Here is a 25,383-nt window from a genome sequence, read left to right as displayed (position 1 = left end):
TAGGGCCTACCCTACTCCAACAAGAGTAAGCGTATAAGTACGACTTCATTTTAACTGATATTTTAATTATATCTCTGATGAAATAGGGTTTATATTTTAAGGAAGACAAAAACATTTTAAACATAATATTTTTCTCTGCCGGCTTGGGCCTCCCCCCTCCCCTCTAGTGTGCACTGTTCACCTGCAATATGCATTAACCAGGCCTCCCCACGGGTAGAAATACCTGCTCAATCATAAAGATTAGTTTTTCTTCTTTTGGTGCCAGCCTTGTGTAAACAAAAAGTTCTGCAAGCCATATCAGTAAACAAAGAATGCTGAAGCCGTCAAGTCATCAACGGCTCCCGCCACTCCACAGTGTAGACAAGCCTGCAGCCCAGCCTCAGCAGCCACTCACAGTGGTGCACCCTGAGGGGACTCAGAATAAGAAAGGACAGGTTACTGGCCCTACATAGCTAGGTGCTTGTCAAAGGAATGAATTCAATGAGCCCCAATGTTCGCTGCCTCCCATAAATAGAAAAGCGCTAAATTCTTTAACCTGAGATATCTGGTTTTCTTCAGTTAACAAGTAATCTTTTAATGTTCCGACTACCTGGTCTTTGTTGTAAAGCTCCTATATATCCTAGCTCCTCCCCTACCTCTTCAGAGCAGTCCCTCAGAGCGATCTGAGAGGCTGTCATCCCAGCTTGAGTCCTCCAGCCAAATGAAACATAACTCTCAACTTTCAGGCTGCGCGTTTATTTCAGTTGACGCCACAATACTCGTTCTTCTCAAATAGCAGTAACCTTCTACCAAGATGTGTGCTTGACTGTGTGGACTGCTTCACCAAAATCACATATATAGTGCCCTCCCCTAAACTCTTTGGGACAGTCCTCAGAGCTTTCTGAAAGACTATCTCCTGGATTATAATCCTCATGTTGCCGAAAGCTCGGCACCCCGTCCCTGACCAGCCAAATAACTCAAAGACTGCGTCTTGGAGCTTAGAAGAAAAGAGGCAGCTTTATCACTTTGCCAGGCAAAGGGGACTCACAGCAGGCTGGTGCCTTCAAAACTGTGAGCCCACCTTGAGGAGGGGCAAGGTGGTTAGATAGCCAGAGCTCAAACAGTAAAGCATCGATAACAATCAACAGAATCATTTTCTCATCAGAAGATTTAGAATGGTGTCATGATGCCTCCAGGCGACCAATTCTATACAGGCCAGCGGTTAGATCTCTTTACGTGGTCTTCTTGATAATTCAGGCTATTTTGTAAGGTTACACTCCTGCGATCTTCTCCTTGGAGAACTACTCAGAGACCAAGCATGATTATTACTTTCAATTCCTGGAATAAAGTAGACACAGTAAGATCAATAGCTTTAGTTTTAACGATGGGCCTGGAGCCATAAGTACCAACCAGTCGGTCAGGTTTGCTGACCGTTCTAAGGGCAAGCATAAGAATTAAGCAATCTGTTAGCCTAAATGTGACCATTTTATTATTCCTCCTTCACTCAGATTGGCTCAAATCAAATTCTCTGCTTCTTTCTCAGACTATTAATTACTTTTTCGTCGACATCTGGAAAGACCCTATTTCCAAATAAAGTCACATTCACAGGTACAGGGGGTTAGGACCTCAACCTGTCTTTTTCTGAGACACAATTCAGGTGTATTTGTAACTGTATGGGAGTCATTCTTCAGTATACACCCGGAGAGAGCCTTCGTCTTGGACTATGTGTCAATGAGAAGCAAATTCTCCACTTACGGTTTCACCCACCTGATGGCTGGGACAATCTTCCGTAGGCTAGCTTCCAAATCTGGATGTTTCAAACCTGTTTATTATGTTTGCCATAATTTTCTGGAAGAATAGCATGTATCATAAAATTCAGAAACCCCAAATGAAACACCCTCATAGAGGGACCAAAGAAGAAGCCTGTGTCGTCGAAATGAATGTCTTTGGAGGGTGAGTGTTGCCTCTGGATGGAGAACAGAGTGAGTCCTTAATTCTTGAAGATGTGGAGGGGCACGAGATCTTAACGCTCTCCCTAACTAGCTGTCCATTTGAGGATTTCACCGTGCTCACTCTGGAGGAGTTCCTCAGATCTCACATCTCTCCTGCTTTACTTTAATCCCACCTTTCTGAGTTTAGAGGTCTCAGAACAGACAGTGAGTACTCAGCCTGCTTGCCCTTAAATCCTCCCGTCTGCATCTGCCGGGTGGGACCTGGCCCAGGCAGCCTGGTCACCGAGCCTGGGCCCGGCTGGCTGCAGGCGCCCCAGCTGCAGAATGACTTCATTTACATTGCTATTCAGAAGCAAATGGCCCAGCTCAACGGAAAGTCTTTCATTTCTAACAGACAAGCCAGTATGTGGCATTTTTCTTTTCCTTACTCTGCAGGGTAAAATGAACCTTGCAGATGTTCCTATAATATTAGGAGAATAAGATTCACAGATGAGCTGCCGAGAGTGGCTTGGCTTTGATACTGGGTTAGCCAGTTGCCATGTGGCCTGTGGTCAAGTCAGAGGGAGCAGCTGGGCATTGCATTTGAGAACTGACTTCATGGCTGTGGTCAGAAGGCCAGAAAGCCTGTTTGTGTAGCGTCTTCCCTCACAAATTACAATGAGTGTGCTTCTCCTGGATAACAAATCCTGCAACGAAAAGGCGCAGATAAGAGCATCTCCTTGTCCTAGTAAAGTGGTGGGGGGCTCGGCTTTCTCTAATCCTGGTGGTGGTGATGGGGCAGTGGAAGTCACTGGGGGAAGCAGAAGGCAGGACCCCTGACCTATCAGGACCCAACTAGGGGTGTCCAGATAAATAAATTCTACAGAATTGGTCCATGGTGACTTGGGAATAGCCATCGCCTCAGTAAGCAGAGACAAATGCATGCTGGGGCTGTTGATTTTGTGGCAGACTCGTTTTACTAAGCCATGGTCAAAGAAACTTTCAAACCAACCAATCAGCTCCCTCCTGCTTCCACAGTGGTGAGGTCAGATCAACCCCAGGCTCCAGGCCCCACATGGACCAAAAGTTTACATTTGGTCCAATACCAAGAGTATACATGTGGGGAAAATTCCCAGGTTCAAAAATCAGAGTCTGTTTAAGAAAGAGTCCAGTTTGCAAATAACCGTTAGAGCTCAACACAGAAAAATTCTCTCTTTTCATGGATGATATGGATGTGGGGGGTGTCACTCCCTTTGAGAGAATTAGCCGCCCTCTTCCCTTCCTCATTCCACGCTGATTTTCACCCTTGTTAAACTGTAGAGGGGGAGGGACCTTTTTCTGCCCTGTGAGGTTTGGCCTCCAGAGCCCTGGTAATTAAACTGACAAAAGACAAATCAACAGGAGAAGAAGAGGCATACACATTTTATTTGATGCTAACATTTGTATGTGAATATGGAATATAATCGTATAAAAGAAATAAAGACTCTCAGAGGTGGTTAGGCCTGGAAATTTACAGACCATTTTTACCAAAAAGAGATAAACTGTGGAGACGTGGCAGACAGGAAAAGGAGTTCAAGCTTCTAGAGGCAGTAAATTGTGGAAAAGTAAATACGTGGGGGAGACCAGTGGAAGGTAAGGGTTGATTAGTAAGATTTGTGAGACAGTCTTCTCCTTGTGTCTCTGGACTGATAAGAGTCTAGGGTCATGTCTGGTGATGAATGGTGATTCACAGCCGCTCTGCTCTTCCCGGCACAAGGGAGGGGGTGGGGGACCCCTCCACAAAGCGAGATTTACGCCCTGTTTTTTGGCAGACAGTGGGAGGCAAGTAGAGAGCTTTTCTGTGTCTTATTAAAGAAATATCAGGGGCCTGGGGATGGTGGCGACTGAGGAGGAAGCAGAAGGCCCGGGCCAGGCTGACCCCACAGGCTGCCCGGGCCACCTCCTCGCGGGCACCCTCTGGCTGACCAGGGCCGTGCTCCCGAGGGCCCTCACTTTTGCGTTTGTGGCGTTTCTGGTGGCCCTCCCCCAGAATGAGCAGCTGATTGGAGGACTGCTGCCCTGCCGTGTACCTGTTACCGACCTGGGTTCATGGGCTCTTTAATCAACAGAAGTTGATAAAAGGCCAGATGAGAAGTTCAGATACAGCTTTCTTTCCTGGGACTCGTGCTGCAGCAGAGGGAGTGGAAACAAGTAACAGCTTCCCTTGCTCGCTCCCCAGGGAGGGGTGAACTCTTCCCTTAAATGGGGTGAGGGTAGGGGCGGGTCCAGGGGTCAGGCTGCTCGCCCCCTTGGTGGTGCTGTGTGCAGCAGTCGTGTGCAGTACTTGTTTCTGCTCCTGACACCTCGGGTTTTGGGTCTTTTTGTATCTTGTGGTTCATAACTAGCCCCAACTGTGCATGCACACAGTTATTTTTAGTCTCGTAGAGTTTCTGTGTATTCTGCTGCTCAGTCCTGTTGCAAGCATTGCAGCCCAGGGTCCTAGGTCCCAGGTCCCAGCCTGTCTCATTTCTAACGAGTGTCCAGCAGCGCCACTTCCAGGGGCGGAGCAGCTGGAATGCTGGGAGCTACACCCCCACTGTTCTCTGGCTGCTGGACTGGTCTCATGTTGACTCCAAACCAGATGCCCTCTCGCTTCTCCGGCCGAACACTTCCTCTTTCACCCTGGTCTCTGGCTGCACCAATATGGTTCTCAGGGCTGCTCCCTGGGTCCTCTGCATGTCGCAGGTCAACGTGGGCAGATCCGGTAAGAGGGAAGGATGGGGAACCCATAGTCCAGGCTTGGGGCCACTCAGGTCCTGGTGATGTTACCTGCAGAGCACACTGAGGCCTCCCGGCAGAGGAGAGACTGAGTGAGATTTCCTCTTATGTTAGTTCAGAAAGTATCACCCATTTCACTTAGACTGTGGTCGATGCTGCTAGTCACGTTTATCCCAAATCCAGGAGCCTTTCTTCTTTGGGAATAATGGCGATTCTGTGGGGAGAGTCGTGGCCACACCTGAAGCCGTGGTGCCAGCCTCCTGAGCGGGGAGGGCCGGGGGATGGAGGGCGAGGTCGCTGGCTGGGCTGCTGGGGGCCCTCCAGTGCTGGGGCTTCATTCAGAGGCTTCTACTCCCACCTGCTTCTTCCTTGTTGGAGAGGAACCGATCCCAGGGGTCGCAGATCAGGCCGGCCCTGCTGGGAAGAACAGGCTCCCAGGCCAAGCAGATCAGAGGTGGTGTGGCTCCAGGAGGCGGCAAGATGATCAGAAAGATCAGGCGGGAATATGGATGGGGCGTCAGTGTGGCACGTGGCTTGGGTTAGTCCTGGATGAAAGTCAAGGGGCCCTGAGCTGCTGTGCTGCGTTTGAGCCAAGAGAGGAGGGGGATGCAAGAATCACCTACCAGGGGAAGCACAACGAACTCTGTGAGAACAGGCGAAGCCTTGAGAGAAAGTTCTGGGGTCGGGGTCGGTGTGCCTGTAGACACGTAGGGTTCTGTGTGGACATGGAGGGGGTGATGTCTGCGCAGACAAGCAGGAGGTTAAGCACCTCTGGGAATCCTGATGTGACATCGGGGTGGGGGCACCCCCAGGAGCCTGTGTTATCTGGGAGGAAATCTTCATTTGGTGGCCTGATAGTCTGGGGTGCTGGCCCAGGTCGAGGGACTGGCAAGGTCCTGGGTCACAACAGCTAGACACCTGACTCCTTCAGTGCCACTTGCTGGTTTATTTAGAGCGGTCCCAGGACTGTGCCAATGAGCTGGGACCCAGCTCCTGTCATCTGGGTCCTGGGTCCTGGGTCCTGGTCCTGAGCAAGTGTGAGTGATGCTCAGTGTGGAGCAGAAGGCACCCCCCCCCCCAAATTCAGTCTACGAGAAAGAAGACTGGACTGTCAGTCACCCCGACTCCCTGTCCTGACCGCCCTCCCTGCTCCCCGGGGACCTCGTGTGGATGTTACTGTTGACCAGCAAACACCCTGGTGGTCAGAGCTGGAACTGAAGCAGGAACTTTGGGAAACTTCAGAACCGTTGGTGTTGTGGTGTGAGCTGGGTATATCAGAATATAGTACAGTGCGGATGCACCATGCATTCAGTTCCATATGGAAACTGGGCTGGGTTCCTGGAGAAAGGATATTTACATTTGATTTATGGTATTTTCTTTTCCAAGGCCCAGGTGGTGAGGGTGGAAATAGAGGTTGGCGCCCAGTGGGTGGAGTGTGACTCGTGCCCAGTGGGCAGCTGCGAGGTGAGTGATGCTGCCTTCACTCCTGTCTGCTCCTGCCCACCTGGGATTCACAGGCTGCTGCCACCTGGGGCGTCTGACCTCCATGGTGGCCACAGGCAGCCACTGCCCCCCTTCAGTCTCTCTGCTCAGTGGGTGTTCACCAGCACAAGAGGAATCTGGGTGGGTTTTTCTTGCCATCTAAGAGGCTGCTATTTCTTGGGACATGTGATTTTAACCCATGCCAGAGGAGGGAGAATGGTAGGTATGTTTCTCCCACTTGAACGGCTGGAGTTACAGAGAATGGGAGGACAGTGCCCAAGCCAGCATCCTGCACAGAGGACACTGCCAATCTGTAACCCCTGGCTAGGTAGGGCAAGCTCTCCCGGGCCTAGCAGCCAGGAAAATCGTATCCACTGTCAGTTTTACTTTAAACAGTATTTCCTAGCCATGCACAGAATCTGCTTCTCAGGAAAGATGTTTGAAAACGAGCCTAACTACACGTGGCCCAAAATAAGAGTCTTGTATTTTTTCACTGGGAAAGAAGTTCTGCTCCCCTCCACTTGGGTATGTTAAAAGATGGGATTGGAATTAATTTAACTCACTAAATCAAAATAAAATAAAACTCTGTCTTCTCAGGAAAAAAGGAGAAATATCAGAACTGGATAGTAAAGTGGTAGAAACAGGTTTTATGCAGGACTACCGCAGCAGGGAACAGGAGATCTCAGCATAGAACTGGGCTCAGCTCCAAACACAGCAGCGTGGGCAAGCGGGGGATTTTAGCCAAGGAGCAGGGCGGGGGTCAGAGGAAGGAAATTACAAGGGGAAGCATCAAGGGTAGGGGGGAATTTTGCTAAACCAACCTAGTGGGATTCTTGCCGAAGGCAGGCCAGAGTGATCAGACATCACCCGGGTGGTGATGGAGGATGAGGAACCTGATATCAAGGGTGATCAGATATGGAAGGTGGGGATTCTAGCTAAACTGACTTAGCAGGATTGCTGATTAGACAATGAAGAGACGAACATGCAAGTACAAAAGTTGAGGTCTAATCAAGCAGAGGGTCAGAGGAGTCTAACTAAAGTTTGCTCAAGGAGAGACTCTGTCAGTCTGCTGTTTCTCAATTGCTTTCAGCTCATTATTTATCTCATAAGTGACCAACATGCCCACTTCTGTGCATGAAATCCATCATCAGGTTCCCATGGAGACCAGCCTTTCCACGAGCTGCTCCCAGCGATGACCCAGTGTGGCAGGGACAGCAGACAGGCCCGTTCCTGGGATGGGTGCCTTTGGCTCGAGGACTCCCCATCGGCCTTGCCAAACTTCCCTGAAAGTCCTGCAGCCCCAAACCAGGGAACCTGATTGGAAAGTGACTTTGCAAGGTTTAGGAAAAGCACTTGGTGAAATCTGTGGAAAGTCATCCTTTTGGATTGTTTTGTGAAAACATGAAATGAAGGCTGTTGTATTAGACTGCTGTTTTCAGAAAAACACACCAAAGATTAAAAACTCCAACCCTAATAATTATTTGTTCACTGAAAGGATAACACATGGTCACTAATACAAATTAAATTTAGTTAAATAGGATACAATATCTTTATAATTTTATATTACATTTTCAAGATAAAAACTTAAGCAAATTTATTTATTTATTTATTTATTTATTATTACCATAATCTGGTCTCAGCTTTAAGTGGGTTTGTTTTGTGTGGCATTTTCCCAGGATGATTGGCTAATGAATGGTTTAAATCTTTGGCTCTAAACATTCACTGTTTTTAAGTTGTGAAGAGAAGCGGGTTTTGTCAGTCACTTGCACCGTAGGCTGTGACAATAAGCCCGGGGACTGTGGGAGAGACAGTGTGAGGGGTGGAAGGTCTGGAAGGTGGGTCCTCCAACTCCATTGTGCGTGATGAGCAGAAGGAGTAGGGCTGGTGTCCCGTGGCTCCAGGGGAGAAGCTCTCGCTTCCCTGGTCACAGCCTGGGCGAGGAGCAGCGGAAGATACAGACAGAGGCTAACTGGGAAGAGGGGCTCACAGCTTTTATTGGCTTTGGGGTCCCCAGTCCCCAGGGCAAGAGGCGCTCCGTAAGTTCTGCTCACTGAACTGGTTGAAGGGACGGACTCTGCAGGCAACAGGGATTGCCGTCGGGGCCCACCTACAGGTGCGAGGTGGAGGCGGTGAAAGGGGAGGCGGAAACGCCTGTGGATCGACAGCTGATGGTATTTAGGTTGAGGGGGCGGAGCCTGAAGGCACTGATGCAGGAAAGAGACCTGCGCAAGTTTAGAATTCAGATCCATAGATCCCTCTGGAACCCTACAGGGTTGTAGCAGCCAGCTGGGTCAGACTAGGGACGGGAAACAGCAATGAGAGGCCACGGTCCCAGTCGTGGCAATGGATCAGGCAAGAGCTTTTTCCTTCAGGTGGCTACCACCATTTATTGAGCATTTACTATGTGCCAGGCACTCATAGATCAAATTTCATCGACTGTGGATTCTTTTGAGTTAGAAATCGCCCTCTCCTTTCCTCTTTAAAAATGTAACCATCCTGGGAAGGTTCATGCCTCAGTGCCTGGGTTATCAGCTAACACCATGGGCCCCTCCCCTTAGATAGAGGAAGGGGCTGCGTGGAAACACCAGACCTTTGTGGGGAGAGGAAAGAAGAGGGTGGACTGATGGCCAAGGTAGATGCGGAGAAGCACGTGGCTTGTTGGCTCTATACAGTTGTTCAAGGCAGGCCCCACAAAGCCAGACAGTGATGTCATTTAAATGAGGAAATATTTGCATGAGAGGCCTCTGCGGCCAAGCTGGTATAAATAGAAACATTGTACAGGCTGATTGCGTCTTCAGAAGGGTATCACTTAAGGACGTGACTAACTCTCCTGTCAGCCACTGAGGAGGTGGCCTCTCCCATCATGTAATAATACCCCTCAGAGGCCCTGGGCGGACGGAGGACAGAGCCCGGGGCTGTGGTGGTTGTGGTGGACTTGGTACATGTTGGAGGCAGGGATGCTGGGGCCTGAGGTGTGGTCCAGGATCCTCGTGGGCCATAGCTCTGATCATGAGCTGAACTGTATTCCCCCAAATTCACATGTTGACGCGCTAACCCCTAGTAACTCAGAATGTGACTGAATTTGGAGAAAGAGCCTTTAAAGAGGTTATTAAATTAAAATGAGGCCTTTAGTGAGGGCCCTAATCCAGTCGGACTGGTGTCCTTGTAAGACGAGGACATTTGGATGCATATGGATGACCATGTGAGGACACATCAAGAAAGCGACCGTCTGCAAGCCGAGGAGAGAGGCCTCAGGAGTAAGCAACCTGCGGGCACCTCCATCTCAGACTTCCAGCCCCCAGGGCTGTGAGAAGACAAGTTTCTGCTGTTGAAGCTGCTCAGCCTGTGGAACCCTGTGGCGGCTCAGGGTACCTCTTACCACACGGCTGTTAGGAGGTGGGGAGCCGCCTGGCATCTCCAGCTTCCCCTCTGCTCTCCTGCACCCAGTTCATGCCTCCCCCATAACTCTTCGTGTGGCCCTAAGTCTTTGTTCTCCTGATGGCCTCCTCCTCTTGACTGTGAGTCCCGGGACAGGAGGGACTGTTTCCATCAACGTGTATTGTCAATGCCTGGAACTTTGATTCCATTGTGAAGGTTTGGGGGAGGCATCATTGGGGACCTTTGTGGCTGTCATGCTGAAGATATGATCGTTTATTCATTTGTTCATTATTCAAAGTGTATTTATGGAAAGCCTACTTTATGATAATAATTATTTGTTCATTTAAAGGGTAACACACAATAGCTATTGTAACCTAAATTATAGCGACAGGCTAGATTTTAGGGAAGCAAAATACATAGCGTGGAATTCCCAACCTGAATAAACGTATGAGTTCAGGACAGTAAATATATATGCTGCAATACAATATGACAATGCTGGATAGAACGAACTGCTGTGACCAGTAGGTGAGGAGAGTAAATTGTGCCCCTCTTCTACCCATAAGAGTGGGAAAGGGCTCCTGTGTATGCCTTAAGGGCCCTCTCTCAGATGTACTGGTCGAAATAGACAGGGCAGTTGCCTGTGTCTTATGCAGAATGTCAGACTGCTTGTTAGGATGTTTGTGATTCCAACAGTGGGCTTTGGAAATCTACTTTCTGCCACTTACTGCACTGTCTTAAGGCTTTGAACTGGACCAACTGCTGGAGGTAGGGGAAGAACTCAGAGCTCGCTTGCCGGTGACATTTCATCTCCTCCGTGCTCTGGTATGCACCGAGAGCCTGCCAAACCTCTCTCCAGCCCATCATTTGTCTGACTTCAGCTCCTGCCTGGGGTGAAGGCTATCATATTCTGATGAGAATGACATTTCTCTGAGCCCCCGAGGGCAGGGAGCTTGGACGTGTACAGAGTAGCTGCTCAATGAGCCATGGAAACAAGGTACAGACTTTGGCAGGAACTCTAGAAGTGGTTAAACGGGTGTCCACCTCACTCCTTGCCTCTCTCTCTCTCAATCCCACCCCTCTGCTCTACTCACACCCTCCACCCCAAATCAGCGACTTGCAGTTGATGGTTACAGAATCAGAATTCAAGAAGAGCTCATGCTCTTTGCGGGACTTCAGAGAAGATGGGCAAAGGTGAAGGCGTGGGGGAATCACATCTGAAGTAAAAAGAAGCCTTATATGGGATCCACAGAGGGGAAATAAATATGATGGGGAAATATATTTAATGTTTTTAAATTTATTTTTAATTAAAGTGTAGTTGACTTACAATGTTGTGTTAGTTTCTGGTGTATAGCATAGTAATTTAGTTATCAATGTGTATATATTCTTTTTTTTTTTTAATTGAAGTATAGTCCGTTTACAGTGTGGTATCTCTTTCTGGTGTATAGCATTATGCTTCAGTCATATAGGAGCATACATATATTCATTTTCATATTATTTTCCACCATAGGTTACTACAAGATATTGAATACAGTTCCCTGTGCTATACAGTATAAACTTGCTTATCTATTTCATGTATATTGGTTAGTATATGCAACTCTAGAATTCCCAATTTATCCCTTCCCACCCTCTTCCCCCCTCGTAAACATAAGTTTGTTTTCTATGTCTGTGAGTCTGTTTCTGTTTTGTAAATAAGTTCGTTTGTCTTTTTTTTTTTAGATTTCACATATAAGTGATACCATATGGTATTTTTCTTTCTCTTTCTGGCTTACTTCACTTAGAATGTTATTATTACAAGTTATTGAATGTAGTTCCCTGTGCTGTACAGTAGGACCTTGTTGTTTATTTTATATATAGTAGTTTGTATATGCTAATCCCAAACTCCTAGTTTATCCCTCCCCTCCTTTTCCCCTCTGGTAGCCATAAGTGTGTTTCTATGTGAGTTTCTTTCTTTGTAAATAAGTTATGATGGGAAAATGAATCCTGCTGAAACTTCCCAGAGGACGTTCCCTGTCTCTGACAGCATTCTTTGTGCTGTAAGAGTGTCTGAAAACTCACAGACATGCTCTTGAGCGGACTGAGCCATCTGCGAGGGTAAGCCAGGAGCAATCCTCTTTCTTCTAATCAAGGATGGTCCAGGTTGGAGCTCAGGCATCTGAGGAGCCACGGGAGGCATGCCTCCTGCCCAGAAAAACAACTTAGGGCTTCATCCAAAGGCCAGTTACTGAAAGTATCCACTGGCATGTTTACAATGGGAAGAAAAGTATCTACCTGGCTCTGAGAACTGTGGGTTCTAGGAACTCGAGGTACCTCCTGGCTTACCTCACAAACAAGGATGCCTCGTCACTGTTGAGTAAAGCTGGTCAACATCGAGCATGTGCCTCAGGCTCCCAGCCTTCCTCACTGCTGTCAAGACAAGTTTCTTGGACCCAGAGAAACTTTCCCTAGTCATCAAAAAGAATCATTAAAGGATGGCTGCTAACCGATTTGGAAAGCATGTTTATAAATATTCTAGAATTGTTGAAAGGCCCGTCTTCCTGGAGAATGGATTATGGGAAAGAGGATTATAGGGAAGATCTGTTGATTGGCAAAAGTAAGCTGGGAATGAGTGGCTTAGGAGAGAGCTGCACATCTTTGTTCTCACAGCCTGTAGCATGGAGATGGATGTCCCTTTGCGTCACCTGTCCCCAGGCAAACCATTTCCTGAAGAAGGCCAGCCACACCTAAAACTCTTACTGTTACATGTTCATTGTCACCTTTCTCCTTGCTTGACTCAGTTTCACACAGTCATCTTTAGTGACTGTGTTAGGTTGTCCAGAGAAACAGAACCAAGATGTTGGGGTGGAGGGGGGTAGAGAGAGAGAGGCAGAGACAGAGACATTTATTTTAAGGAATTGGTTCATACAATCATGAAAGCTGACATGTCCAAAATCTGTACAGTAGGGTGGCAGGCTAGAGAGCCAGGGAAAAGTCAGTGTGATTCAAATCCAAAGGCCTTCTGTTGGTAGAATTCCTTCCTGCTCAGGGAAGGTCAATCTTTGTTCTTTCAAGCCCTTCAACTGATTAGATGAGGCCCACCCATGTTATAGAGAGTAATGTGCTTTATTCAAAGTCCACTGAGTTCAATGTTAATCTGCTTTTAAAAACACATTCACAGATCTATACAGAATAATGTTTGGCCAAATATCAAGGCACTGTAGCACAGACAAATTGACATGTAAAATTAGCCATCCATGTGGTCCTCGACCTTCAGCATTGTAGTAGATGATTCCTACAGTTCCTTTCAACCCCAAAGTCAGCAATTTTGGGCTCTAAAGATTTCTATGTTACTTGTTCTACTTACCACTTGATATTGTTGATGAAAATTCAATTAACTGTCAAGAAGAAAAAAAAAGGGAATTTTACTGCAGCCAAACTGAGGATTCTGACTCAGAAACAGACTCCCGGAAAGTTCTAAGAACTGTTCTGCCTGTTAGAAGTCAAAGGCTCAGTCATGTACATTTTCAAGATAAAGGATCATACATTAAAACAACAACTGATATTTCACGTGAAGTTCACCAAGGATACAGAGTCCAGGTGAGCCCATAAAAAGCGAGCAGCGAGTCACCATGACCTCCTACAGAGCTGGGAAAGAACGTTATTCTTTTAAGAAGTAATATTACTAGCATCAGAAGAAAGACACAAAAATTTACCTTTACAGTCAAGCAGGCCCTCCCCTCTTTGAGGTGCTCTGCATAATGTAATGCAGATGCACACTGCACATTAGGGATGGAGGGAGGAGGCCCGAATCAACACAGAGAGAGAATGAACGCTTAAGTTTTTCTTGTCCTCCCTTAAAATAGAAATTGTATTTCATCAACATGAAGGCTGAGTACTTTTCCAAGTGTGGTCTTTGGACCACTGCTTGTCACATCTCAGTCATGTGGTTAGCAGGTAGTATGACAGTTTTAGGAAAAAAAATTAGCTGCTGTATAAAAATCTCACAGATTTTGAAATGCAAGATGAAATCTTATCCCAGAAATAGCCTAGCATTCTTAAAAAGTGTGAACCCAAGGTGTGTATTGGTTTGCTGGGCTCTGGTCATGTTCAGTTCAGGGTGTGGTTGGAGCCTGCTGTTGGCATTACTAGTTTACTGCTGATGCTTGTTCAATTGGCATTTTTTATTATCATTTTTTGGTCTGTATTATACCCCAATTCATAAAAGTGCATTAATTACCTGGACTGGCTCACTAGAATATAGAAGTCATGATAAAAATTCATGAGTAAAATTCTACAACCCAGAATAATGTCAAAATTTTTTTAAAGATGAAGTAGGACTTATGAGTAAATGTTGGATATAAATCTCTGTGTTCTGGGACAGGTAAACCAGTGTGATAAATACACACAAGCAATCGTAAGAGAAGCGCAAAGTGGCTGTATTGTGACAAATACCTACCGTTGTACTTTGTCGATTCTGTATTCATTCAGTCCCCCTTTCTTCCCCCTTTCGGATATATTGTCTTTTGTGAAACTGTAACATAATGGCTTGGAACTCATCCAAGCCTTGCATAACTTTCAGTCAAAGCAGAGACTCTTTTCTAGTAAACCAATTAAAAATTTTTGGAACAAGTGTAAAATCATGCATTTCAGGGTCAAATGGATGGATGCTGTCCCTAGCTTGGAGAAGAGAGGTCTCTGAAATTCTAGTGACAACAACCAAGTTAGGTGATACACCCCAGAGTAGTTTGTTACCCAGAACCATGACCATTTGAACAGAATGACCAGATTATGAGGGGTGGATGTCGGGGGGCCAGGAACTCTGTTATCCCAAGGCTGAGCAGCTGTCTCCCAGCTGCTGTGTGTTTCAGCGTTGAAGACAGATGCACGTATGCAGATTTCCCACTGCACATTGGAAAATATGCAATTTTCATGGGCATAACTGCCGCAGCATTGTGTCTGTCTCTGGAACTTTGATTTATTGGTGAAGGCTTCATGGACTTAGAAAACAGATGTGGACCACCCAGCACCGACAGGGGTATAAACCCATGTCAGTGATGAATGTGCATCCTTATGCTCCTTGCTGTGAATTGAAAATCCTTCTACAGCAGGGACTGTGAGTCTGATCATGTTGACAATCTACCTCTCCCTCTCATGCCTGAGCCCCTAGGCAGAACATAGTTAACAATACTCTGGTCAGTTTAGAATCTACCCCTTGTATGTGAGTCCACAGATATTTCACACAAGGATCAACTTTGGCCTTGAATTCCTCGTCTTTGCTGATTGACTTTTGTCATGGTATTGGCTGAGCCATGCCCCTACCCTGTCCATATAGTGAGAAGCCCCCACTATGTGTAGTCCTGGTGGGGCTCAATGCCCAACGTCCACTATAACACTTGAACTATAGAAGTTTCCTCTTCTCCCCACTCTCTGCTAGCCTGGAATGGGTATATGTGTGGCTTAGAATCAGGCAAGACTTGAATTTGGAATAAGTGACAAAAAACAAGGGGTCAGTTAAGATTTAGTCATGGTGGCTTTACGGCTATCCAGGAGCAGACACGATCTGACTCCAGGACAGTGACAGTACAGCCTTATGTTTCCTATGACAAGATAACCCCTTAATATCCTGTGTAGGACCCTCTATACTGCCTTCCTAGCATGTTTCCAGTCAATTGTGTCAATATTTCACAACTTCCCAATGAGAGTCTTTTCTGCCTAAGACATCCTGTGATGGTTCCCATTGCTTACTTACATCCACATCTCTGATTGATACACATGGTTTTTGGTCTGTGTATGGTGGGAAACAGGATGATGGTAATCAAAAAGGAGGAGGAGGGAGAAGAGAAAAAGGCAGAGGAAGAAGAGGAGATAAATAAAAATATCATGATGTACAGATGAAAACAAAAAGAAGACAAATTCCTATTTATGAAATAGATGAAAAATTCAGATTCCCACAGCTCTTTTAGAAGCATCAACTGTTGTCCTTTTTTTTTTTTTACTGTATCTTTCCATGTATTGATAATATTCCTTATAAGTTATAGAGAAATCTGTTCCCTAATTCAGTCCAGAAGACCCTGGACAGATCAGGATTAGAATAGACTGGGGTCTCTGGCCTAAGGACCTCTCTCTGTTTTTGTAAACAGTTTCTTCAGGACACAGCCATGCCGAGTCACCCCCAGATCGTCTATGGCTGCTTTCAAACTGCAATGGCAGGGCTGAGGAGTCGAGACAGAAATTGTCTGACCAACAAAGCCTGAAATATTTATTCCACCGCCCTTCAGGGAAAAGATTGCTGACCTCCGGAACAGAACATCTGAATCTCTGGGAATTGCCTCCTATTTTTCACTCCTCACCTCCATGTCCCGCTCTCCCAGCTCAACTTTCCCCGTGTTGAGGGCTAAGCCAAGGGGCTGGGGTCCAAGGTCCCAGAGGACAGGAGCGAACCAGAGGGACAAGATGAAAGTATCTCAACTCTCTGTCCTCCCTCCCTGGGGCCCCCACTCTGGGGCCTCCGAGATGCTTCTAGGGCCAGAGTGGGGAAGCCAAGTGCTGAAGGGCACAGGCTAGTTAGTAAAGGAGAACCGAGGGCCAAAGCCAGGTCTTCCTCCACTCGGTCTGGTGCTGTCTCCGCTGTTACCTGTCCTTCAGGGAAGCCTTGAAGGTGGTGGGATTTGAGTCTCCCTTAGAAGTCTGAGTGAGATCCAGCCAAGCAAAGACCACTATTTAATCTCTCTTTGGTACCTAAACACTGAAGAGCAGCATTTCGTTGTACGAGATACATTCCATACCACTCATTATGAAGCGTGAACATCGCTGGTGTCAAAGTCGGCCGACCTACGTTTTAGTACTAACGCTGCCACTGATTAGCTCTGTTACCTTGGACATTTTGGTTCTCCTTGTTCTGGGCCATTATTTGCTCAGACATAGAGGATGGGGGAATTAGATGAAATGGGCTGCTGCTGACTCTGCTTTTCTTAACAATCCACAGCCAGGATGCTCTTGCTGCTCACAAAACATGTGCCCTCTCCATGGACACACATCCCAGCGAGGTGCATAAAAAGTGGCTGATTTTGCACCCAAGTTCATCCTCCACTGGGCCAGCCAAGAATGCAGTCACGGAGAATAAGCATTTGACTGGCTTTGTGGGAAGGCCGGCAGACGGGAAGAACAAATGGCTCTGAAAGATGAGAGCAGCACGTCACACCAGCAGACAGGAACCAATGGGATGAGGAAACTCATTAGCGGACATGGCTGGTTAGACGCTTGGTTTGGAATCCAAGAATGCCTTTCCTGTATGGCCTAGTTTAAGGCTGGGAATAAAGAAATGTATTTGGGACGCCAACCCCAGATCTCCTCCCCTCTGCGGTTGGGGTGGAGTGTCTGGAATCAGCATTACTCATGTGGAAACATTTTGCTCTTTAATACCTCCAGAAGATCCTGGAACGAACGGGCTGTGGCAAACCATGAAAGCAAGCAAGATGGGGCTGCCTTATTATTTGCTGAACCAAATGATTAATTTTCAAGGTGGATTAAAAGTTTTCTATGAGTTATTCCTTAGAATAGAGATTCATTCCTTCAGGAGGTTTGTGTCTGTTTCTGCACAGAAAAGAAATCAATCCCAATTTTCTTAAATGCATCTTTGGGAAACAAAAGAAATTAATGAAATATCTTTTAAAATCACACAAGGCTCCCAACCTATTTGCTGAACACCAACATCCTGTATTACCTGAAGTTGATTTTAATGGAGGAAAAATTTCTTCAAGCACTTAAAAAGACAAGCAAGTTGTTTTTGTTGATGTGAAACTTCTTAACAGGTTTAATGACTCAAATGCTATTTTTAATTGCTTACTCACTGGCAGGGAGTAAAATAAAATTCATATTGACCAGATGTTTTCTTTCTAATAATTTCCTCCAGCTCCGTTCCTTTTTTCTATCCCTGAGCTATAATGATAGTGGGTGCCAGGCACTGTGCTGGGAAGAGAGAGCCTTACTACAGAACCGTCTCTTTTAATATTCATCACCACCATGTGAGACAAATATTATTAGCCTCATTTTACTAATGAGAAATCAGAGGCTTATAAAGGTTAAAGAAATACAGCTAGAAAGTTGGGAGCTGGGAATCAAACTCAGGTGGAGTCAGAAGCCAAAACCAATATCCATTTGTCCATCTGTCCAACCATCCATTCATCCTTCCATCCATCATTCATTCATCCATCTATCTATTCATTCACTCATCCAGCTGTCTATCATTAGCAAACATTTAGACAGGAAAGGTACATATTCTCTTTGTATGTTTCTTTTTAAGGATGGGGAGTCCTTCCCCTAAGGCATTATGTTAGATACTAAAAATACAATAGTTGGAAAACAAAAGATCTCACATGGAACATACAGTCTAGTGAAGAGAGCAATATTAATAAAAGAGTGCAACAAACAAATATAAAGTTTAATTTGGGTGGGGGAGGGTATAGCTCAGTGGTAGAGTACGAGGTCCTGGGTTCAATCTTCAGTACCTCTATTAAAATAAACAAATAATTAAGCCTAACACCCCATCCCCCAACACACACACACACACAAAATAGCCTGTTAACTTGTAAGGTACTACAACGAAGAGATTTTATTGCTCCAAGAACATATGAGAGAAGGAACTGATCTAGTTAAGGATGCCTGTTAAGTGGGGTGGGATATGGACTCCCTGTAGGAACAAATTCATTCCCAAAGCACAGTGGCTTAACAAACGAAGTTCACCGCTAACTAAGAGTACAAGTTTTATTAAGGGTCTGCAGGGTTCTCCTCCGTCCAGTCATGCAGGGCCCCGGGCTGACCCAGGCTCTGCCGTCACAGCCCCCATCTGGAACACGCGGCCTCCAAGGTCAGTGCAGGAGAGGAAAAGGAGGATGATCTCACTGGAGGTTTTCCAGGCCAAGTTCAGAAGTGGCTCACCTCACTGGTGTCCACTGACCAGATTCCAGTCATATGGTCCCAACTGGAGTGCAAAGGAGGCAGGGAACTGTCTAGGAAGAGGACGGCGAGATGGAGATGCAGGGCACGGTTTCTGCTGTGAGAAGTACTGGAAGGCTTCCCCGAGGGCAAGGGGACTGACATGCGGAGGAGCTATCCTGCCTCCTCAGGAAGGACCGGGGCTGCACAGACCGGGACAGGATTGCCCGGCCTCTAAATCCCTCAGCTTCTTTAGAATTGGTTAATCTGAGCTCAGGCAGCTTCAACTGATCAGTCCACACATACTCTATTAATTCAGATTATAGTTTCCATTTACTTATTCTACTAATGAAAGGCATTTTTGGAGTGTTTACTATGTGAAAGTTGCGGAGTAAGGCTCTGTACAATAAGAAACATGGCATTGTTATTTCCCTCAAGGATCTTCAATTTAGCTGAAAAAAGACAAATAGACAGAGTACTAAGTCATAACACAACAAAGACAGGATTCTTTCTCAAAGGCCTAAAAAGCACAAAGTGGATTCTCTCACAGAGCAAGACAGTCACGTGGCTTGAAGATTAGATAATGGCCCATGGATGCCAGCAAGGACCAGGTTCTTTATATCTTTCCATCCTGTAAATGTGACAATATTAAGGGGAAGAAGAGACAGAGAAGGCCCATTTCCTTTTTGTACATCTCTTTTTAAGATTGTGGAGTCCTTCCCCTAAGTAACCCAACAGACTCCTTTCATGCTGGATTATGTCAATGTTGACGCCCCAAATAATCACTGGCAAAAAGATGACACCAGTCCTGATTTACTCCCTGTAGCTGAGACTTCCTCAGAAAGAAGAACAAAATCAAGATTTTGTTACAAGATTTGTTACAAGGAAGAAAGAGAATAATAGTTGTCAGACCCCGAACAGTGTCTGCCATGGAGATGATGCTAAGCGTGAAATGAATCGTTCAGACATTTACCATAACTGCAAGAGAACCCATTATGTTGATCGGAATAAGCCTGGCAAAATGTCTTGAAGAAAGACTTTGGCATCAGAGAAGGCTTTTCAGGCAAGGAGACAATGACCCACAGAGAGAAGTGTATGAAGTTCATGAGCAATGGAAGGAAGTATCGAACTGGACTGAGACATCAAAGAAACTTAGAGAAACTGGAGGAAGGAAAGTGAGGGGTCTCCACAGGCCCATCCCAAAATGCTTATCCTCCATGGAGTACTTCAGGATGAGAAAATTCTCTTACAGAGTCTCAAGCATTACTGGATTATTCTTTGTGGTTACCAAATGCACCCAGCTCTCCTGAGATATTTATTCACTTTTTCCAATGACCCTTGTGATGATTAATTTTGTGTCACCTTGGCTAGGCTCTGGGGCCCAGCTGTTTGGTCAAACATCAGTCGAGCTCTTTGCTGCAAGGGCGTTTTTAAAGATGTGATTAACATTTACATCAGTAGACTTTGAGTAAAGTAGACCATCCTCCATAATGTGGGTGGGCCTCAACCAATCAGTTGAAGGCCTTAAGGGAAAAGACTGAAGTCCACAAGGAGGAAAGACGCAAGACTGTAGTTTCAATTCTTGCTAGAATTTCCAGCTGGCTGGTCTGTCTTGTAGTCTGACTTGTCAGTCTCCACAGTTGCACAAGGCAATCCCTTAAAGTAAACCTCTCTATCTATGTGCATCCATTGGTTCCATTGGTTCCACTAGATCCATTTGTCAGAATCTTGCATTAGCCCAGCAAGATCTCTGAGAAAACAGCACTGGTCTTACTTTCATCAAATGAGTGTCCTTTGCCTCAAATGACCAGGAGGATGGATTGGCCTGGTCCCTGCCAGGAAATGACCTTCCTAAGTGTCAGAGCCACTCCTGCCTCAGGCTTCTTCAGCATCTGGACCAAGTTCATTAGGACTCCGTCAGCAGAAGTAAACCCGAGTATCTGAATGAGGAAAATGGTGTTGGGCTGACTAGTCCTGGGAGAGGTCGTTATATCAGTGACTGCTATGCAATTAGCGAGTCACATGAAAAAGACTCAGATGGGGTCCTCTATGAATCCCCAGGTGTCCTGGATGCAGTCTCCAGAGGAGACAAGAAAGCTTTTGATTGTCCTCTGTTTGAAGTAAGAGATTATTTAGACAAAAATGAGATGACCTGAGTAAAATTTACAAAAGGAGGAGCAGGTAGATCCACCTGGGCGCTGGGTCTTCAGCGCTGCCCCGGGAACTTGAGTCCTGCTCCCCGTGGCAGGCTCATTCCTTGCGGAGAGTCTGGTGCAGCTCTTCTGTTCAAGCTATGCAGCTGTGTCTCAGACGCAACCCGGACTCAAGGTCCTGCCCTGGAATGCTGCAACTGGGACTCTGCAAATTACTTGTCTCCACTTGCCAACCAGTAGGGGGTGCTGAAAGAAGGTGCTGGAAAGTAGGAGGATCCCAGAAGACATCAACTCTTTCCTTTTGCATGCTGTTTTTGGGTCAACGGAGCAATGGCCCTTCACCCTGCTGGGTGTAGTAGTATCTTTCTGTATTCCCAGAATTAACCCTGACAAAAATACTGTTACTGAACACAAGTTCATGTGCATGACCTGCAGTGAGGCCAAACCAACTGAAACATCAGTTTGGAGCAGAGAAAGGTTTATTATAAGGAGAACAGGTGGCTGTGTGCTCAAAAACCCTGAACTTCCTGAAGGGTTTCAGCGAAGTATTTTTAAAGGTTGAGTGGGGGGGGGGGGTCCCAGGGTGTGTGATCAGCTCGTGTGCAATTATTTGGTCGATGGTGAGGTAGTAGGGTTGTTCACATTATCAATCCTTAGGCGTTAGTAGGCCTGGGAGCTCATGGTCATCAAGTACTTAATTTCTTCCATTTGTTGGTGGCTTTAGCATCTGTAAACCATCTCAGGAAGTATGCATCAGATACTATAACGTAGGTTCTTCAGAGAAGAGCTATAGCAGAAGATACGGGGAAGGGGTGCATCCTGGGAAAGCCCCACAGGGTCCTGCTCAGTTAGTACCAGTTTTAGTTGGGCTGTGACCCCTCCACAGGCCTTTGAGTCCCAGCTCTGCAGGGCCTCTTCCTTTTGCTTCTGAATTCTGGTACCACCATCCTCTTCCCTCTGTTCTCCAGCTGAGGAGACGGTTGCTTCCTGTCGTCACTCTCTCTGTGTTTAACCCATTCCTTATATTAAATTCTCTTTGTTGAAATAGCTGGTGCGGTTTCGGATTTTCTGTTTGGACCCTAACTGATGCACATGCTTGATGATACCAGCCATTAACATTGTGTAACAAATTTCATTTCTCACATAAACACACACACACACTTTAATGCTTATTAGACATCTCTCTAATTAGAATCTGGCTTCTTTTGTAGATTTTCTACAGAGAGAATTTGTGTCCAGCAAACTTGTACAGCAAGTATAGTCATTTGAGAGTTATACTTTTCATTATAGGTGAAAATGTTTGAATGCTGTTTTTTGGGGTTTCTTGTTTTTGTTTTAATGGAGGTACTGGGGATTGAACCCAGAACCTCATGCATGCTAAGCATGCACTTTACCACTGAGCTATACCCTCCCCCTGAATGCTGTGGGCTTTTTTGTTGTTTTCTTTTTAAATTTTTTCCTCTTTTGCCTGGTGGGATATCTTTTTTTTTTTTTTTGTATTTCGTTATTTATTAAAATAATTTACTGAGGTGAAATTCACAATCCAGAAATTAACCATTTTAAAATGAACAATTCAGTGGCACTGAATGCTGGTTTTTAAGCATCGGTCTCTATCAGCCTTCTTTTGGCCATCAGAACCCATCCATTCCTGGGACATTGGCAAGGGGTTTCCTGCACATGCCTAATGAAGATCAGATGCTAAACTGAATTCCACCACGGTGATGGCACCCTGATTAGCTGACCAGTTTCTCCCCTGATTTGGCCTCAAGTTGGTGCCAAGCACAAACCTATTTTTCTTCAAACAGTGTAGCTGAAATTGACAGACAACAGGCCCTTTCTGAGCACACTATATTCATTTTTAAAAATTCCTTCTCAAATGAAACTTCTCTAAAAATAATCTGAAAAAAGCTCAACATCAAGATATAAATGACAAATACAGCTAAACTTACCTCATCTCAGGAAGTATTTTCATTTTATCTGCATTTTTATAAACCTCTAATTGGTTTAAATCAAAGACACTAGGCCTTGAATTTAGAATCTCGCAATTCACTGAGCTGAGTATAGGGAGGATTTTCAGCAGGAAGGGGTAGGAGAGAGGTGGTCACACTCCAACTGCTCCTTACTGAAAGTCAAGCAAACAGATGCCTTCCTCAGCTACCCGTTAACTTGGCGCTGATACAGAGATACGTTCAATCCCACACAGCTCTTGACTGTCCCTTGCCAGACCAGAGCCGATTTCCTTTTGGCCAAGGCCACAGTGGAATGCCCTGGGGGGGCCACAGGGCACCTACACATCTCACAACAGCCTCCTTTGTGAAGCTAAACAAATATTTGCCTCTGAATTGCAGCGCTGATCTGCGGAGCTGAGTTTTCACACGTATTCTCAGTGTCTGCCCCTCTGCTGCTCATGGTGATGGCCAACATCCTGGCTGGACCCTTGGGGCGAGCTAAGCAAGCCAGATTCAGGGGCTATCCCAGTGCATCGCAGCAGCCAGATGCCCCCATGCATTTGCTGTGTGCTCTCACAGCCAGAGACAGCTGTGCAGAACTGGGACTCGGGCCCCTTCCATGAGTTTGCCTAGGGCTGATTTCTACATTTTCTCAACACTCAGCCCACAGACAAGAAATGATGCCCAACCCTGACTCATGACTTTGAGCAAGGGACGTTACCAGAGCATGTATGAAGTGAAACCCAAGTAAGATTTCATAATAATCCAAGGTTGAAAATGCACTTCATGAGAAGGAGCCAGAGGACATGGACTGAGAGGCCCAGGACTCTTCTCTGGGCCAGGTTTGCTGCTCTCCCTCCATGAACTTGACCAATGGGCTTAATCCTTTTAGACGGCCATCTCCTTGCCTAGAAGATGACGGAGTCTGGAGTTTTGTTTTTTTTTTAAACGCTTCCTTACATGCTTTCTGTATTGGTTTGCTGGGGCTGCCATAACAAAGTGCCCCAAGTTGGGTGTCTTAACAAAGGAATGTATTGTCTCATAGCTCTAGAGGTGTCTGCAGGGTTGGCTCCTTCTGAAGGCTGTGGGGGACATTCTGTACCATGCCCTTCTCCTAGCTTCTGGTGGCTTGCTGGCCATCTTCCGCCTTCCTTGACTTGTAAATGCATCACCTCGATCTCTGCCTTCATCTTTACATGGTGTTCTCCCTGTGTCTGTTTCTATGTCCAAATTTTTCCTCTTTATAAGGACAGAGTTGTATCTGGTTAGGGCCCACCCTAATGACCTCATCTTAACTTGATCATCTGAAAAGACTATTTCCAAATAGAGTCATACTTACACAGGAGCTGGGCACTAGGATCTGAAGGTCTTTTTTGGGTGATACAATTCAGCTCATTACTCTCTGACCCCAGATTCTTGTCCTGCCAGCTATGGACCCGGCTTTCTCTGCAGTCAGCCTGTCCCTGGTCATCTGCTTCCCTGCAGGAAGGCAGGAGGACAGATGGAGGGACATCCATGACTCCTTTTCAACTGTATAATACCAGGCAAGTCACTTCCCATTCTGAGCCTCTGCTTCCTCATTTATAAGATGGAGATGATGGTTTCGCTGAGAGATGTCAGCAAGCTAAAGCAGAAAATTACTTGGCTGACATATGGCAAGTGTTCAGCAAATTTGAGACATTATTACTATTTATTCCTATTGAGTCAAGGAAAGGAGGGTCAGTGATTCCTAACCCTGATCACACATAGGAATCATCTCAAGGAGTTTAGAAAACCTCTTAGTGCATGGGCTCCACCAGAGATTCTGACTCAGTTTGTCTGGGATGGGATCCAGGCTCTGATATATTTAGAAGCTTCCTGGTTAATTTTATTATGTAGATGGGTTTGAGAACCACCAGAATAGACAAAAAGATGGGAAACACCAGTGGAAAGTCTTGATGCAGCTGAAAGTCAGAAGGCGTGGACTTGGAGCTACTCAGCCATCTGGTCCAGGCTGTAGGAGCTGCCAGGAAGCTCTTTGAAAACTTGTGAATTAGGTGACCTCGATTTCAGAGACGTTTCTTGCTTTGTGGTCTCCCTGAAAATGTTTTCCAGGCCTCCCTGATGATGAAGGCGTCCCCACTGAGGCAGGCCCTGCCCTGGGCCTCTTCTCCCATGGCAATATCCCATCTTGCTCGTCCGCAAGACCTGAGAGCTGGCCTTCCCCAGCCTCCATCTCCAGGTCTGTTACAAAGTCCTCAGTAAGAGCTGATGCCAGGTGACGGCTGGATGTGCTACCTTCCCCCCAGATATTTGCCCAAGGGCACTCATCACGGAACTCAAAGACTCCTCCAGTGGGGAAATTCTGGATGCCTAAGGGTAGACTTATGAAATAAGGATGGCAGAGTTTCTGATACCCCACTCTGGGGGAGCTGCCTGCTTGGCGTAAGCATGACTCCCAAAGTCCCCGCGTTTGTGACCTGGAGAGCGTTCGTTTTACTGACTCTCTCGCTCCATCCTCCACATCACAGCCTTTCTATGTATAAATGTGGGCTTGAGATGCAGCGGCTCTGGTAGTTGTGGGAGTGACACATCTCACCTCAGGAGACAGCTCCTGGTTCCCAAGCCCCTTCGCTGAGTAGGGAGGGAGGCTGTGAGCAGTACTCTCTCTAGCTGCTCCGTTGCCTCCTCCTCGTCAGGCCAGGCTTCTCCAGGTTGGCTTCCTATGGTGCCACCCTTATCCTCTGAGCAACACCCTGGCCACTCACTGCCTCTAAGTCCCAGAATCTCTTCTGTCCTCATGGAGGAGGCAGTGACTTTTTGGTATGTGAGTGATGAGTCATATTAAAGGATACGGAAATAGAA

Source organism: Camelus dromedarius, chromosome 3, assembly GCF_036321535.1.
Source record: "Camelus dromedarius isolate mCamDro1 chromosome 3, mCamDro1.pat, whole genome shotgun sequence".
Lineage (NCBI taxonomy): Eukaryota > Metazoa > Chordata > Mammalia > Artiodactyla > Camelidae > Camelus > Camelus dromedarius.
The sequence above is the reverse complement of the archived record's forward strand: the minus strand, read 5'-3'. Positions refer to the sequence as shown.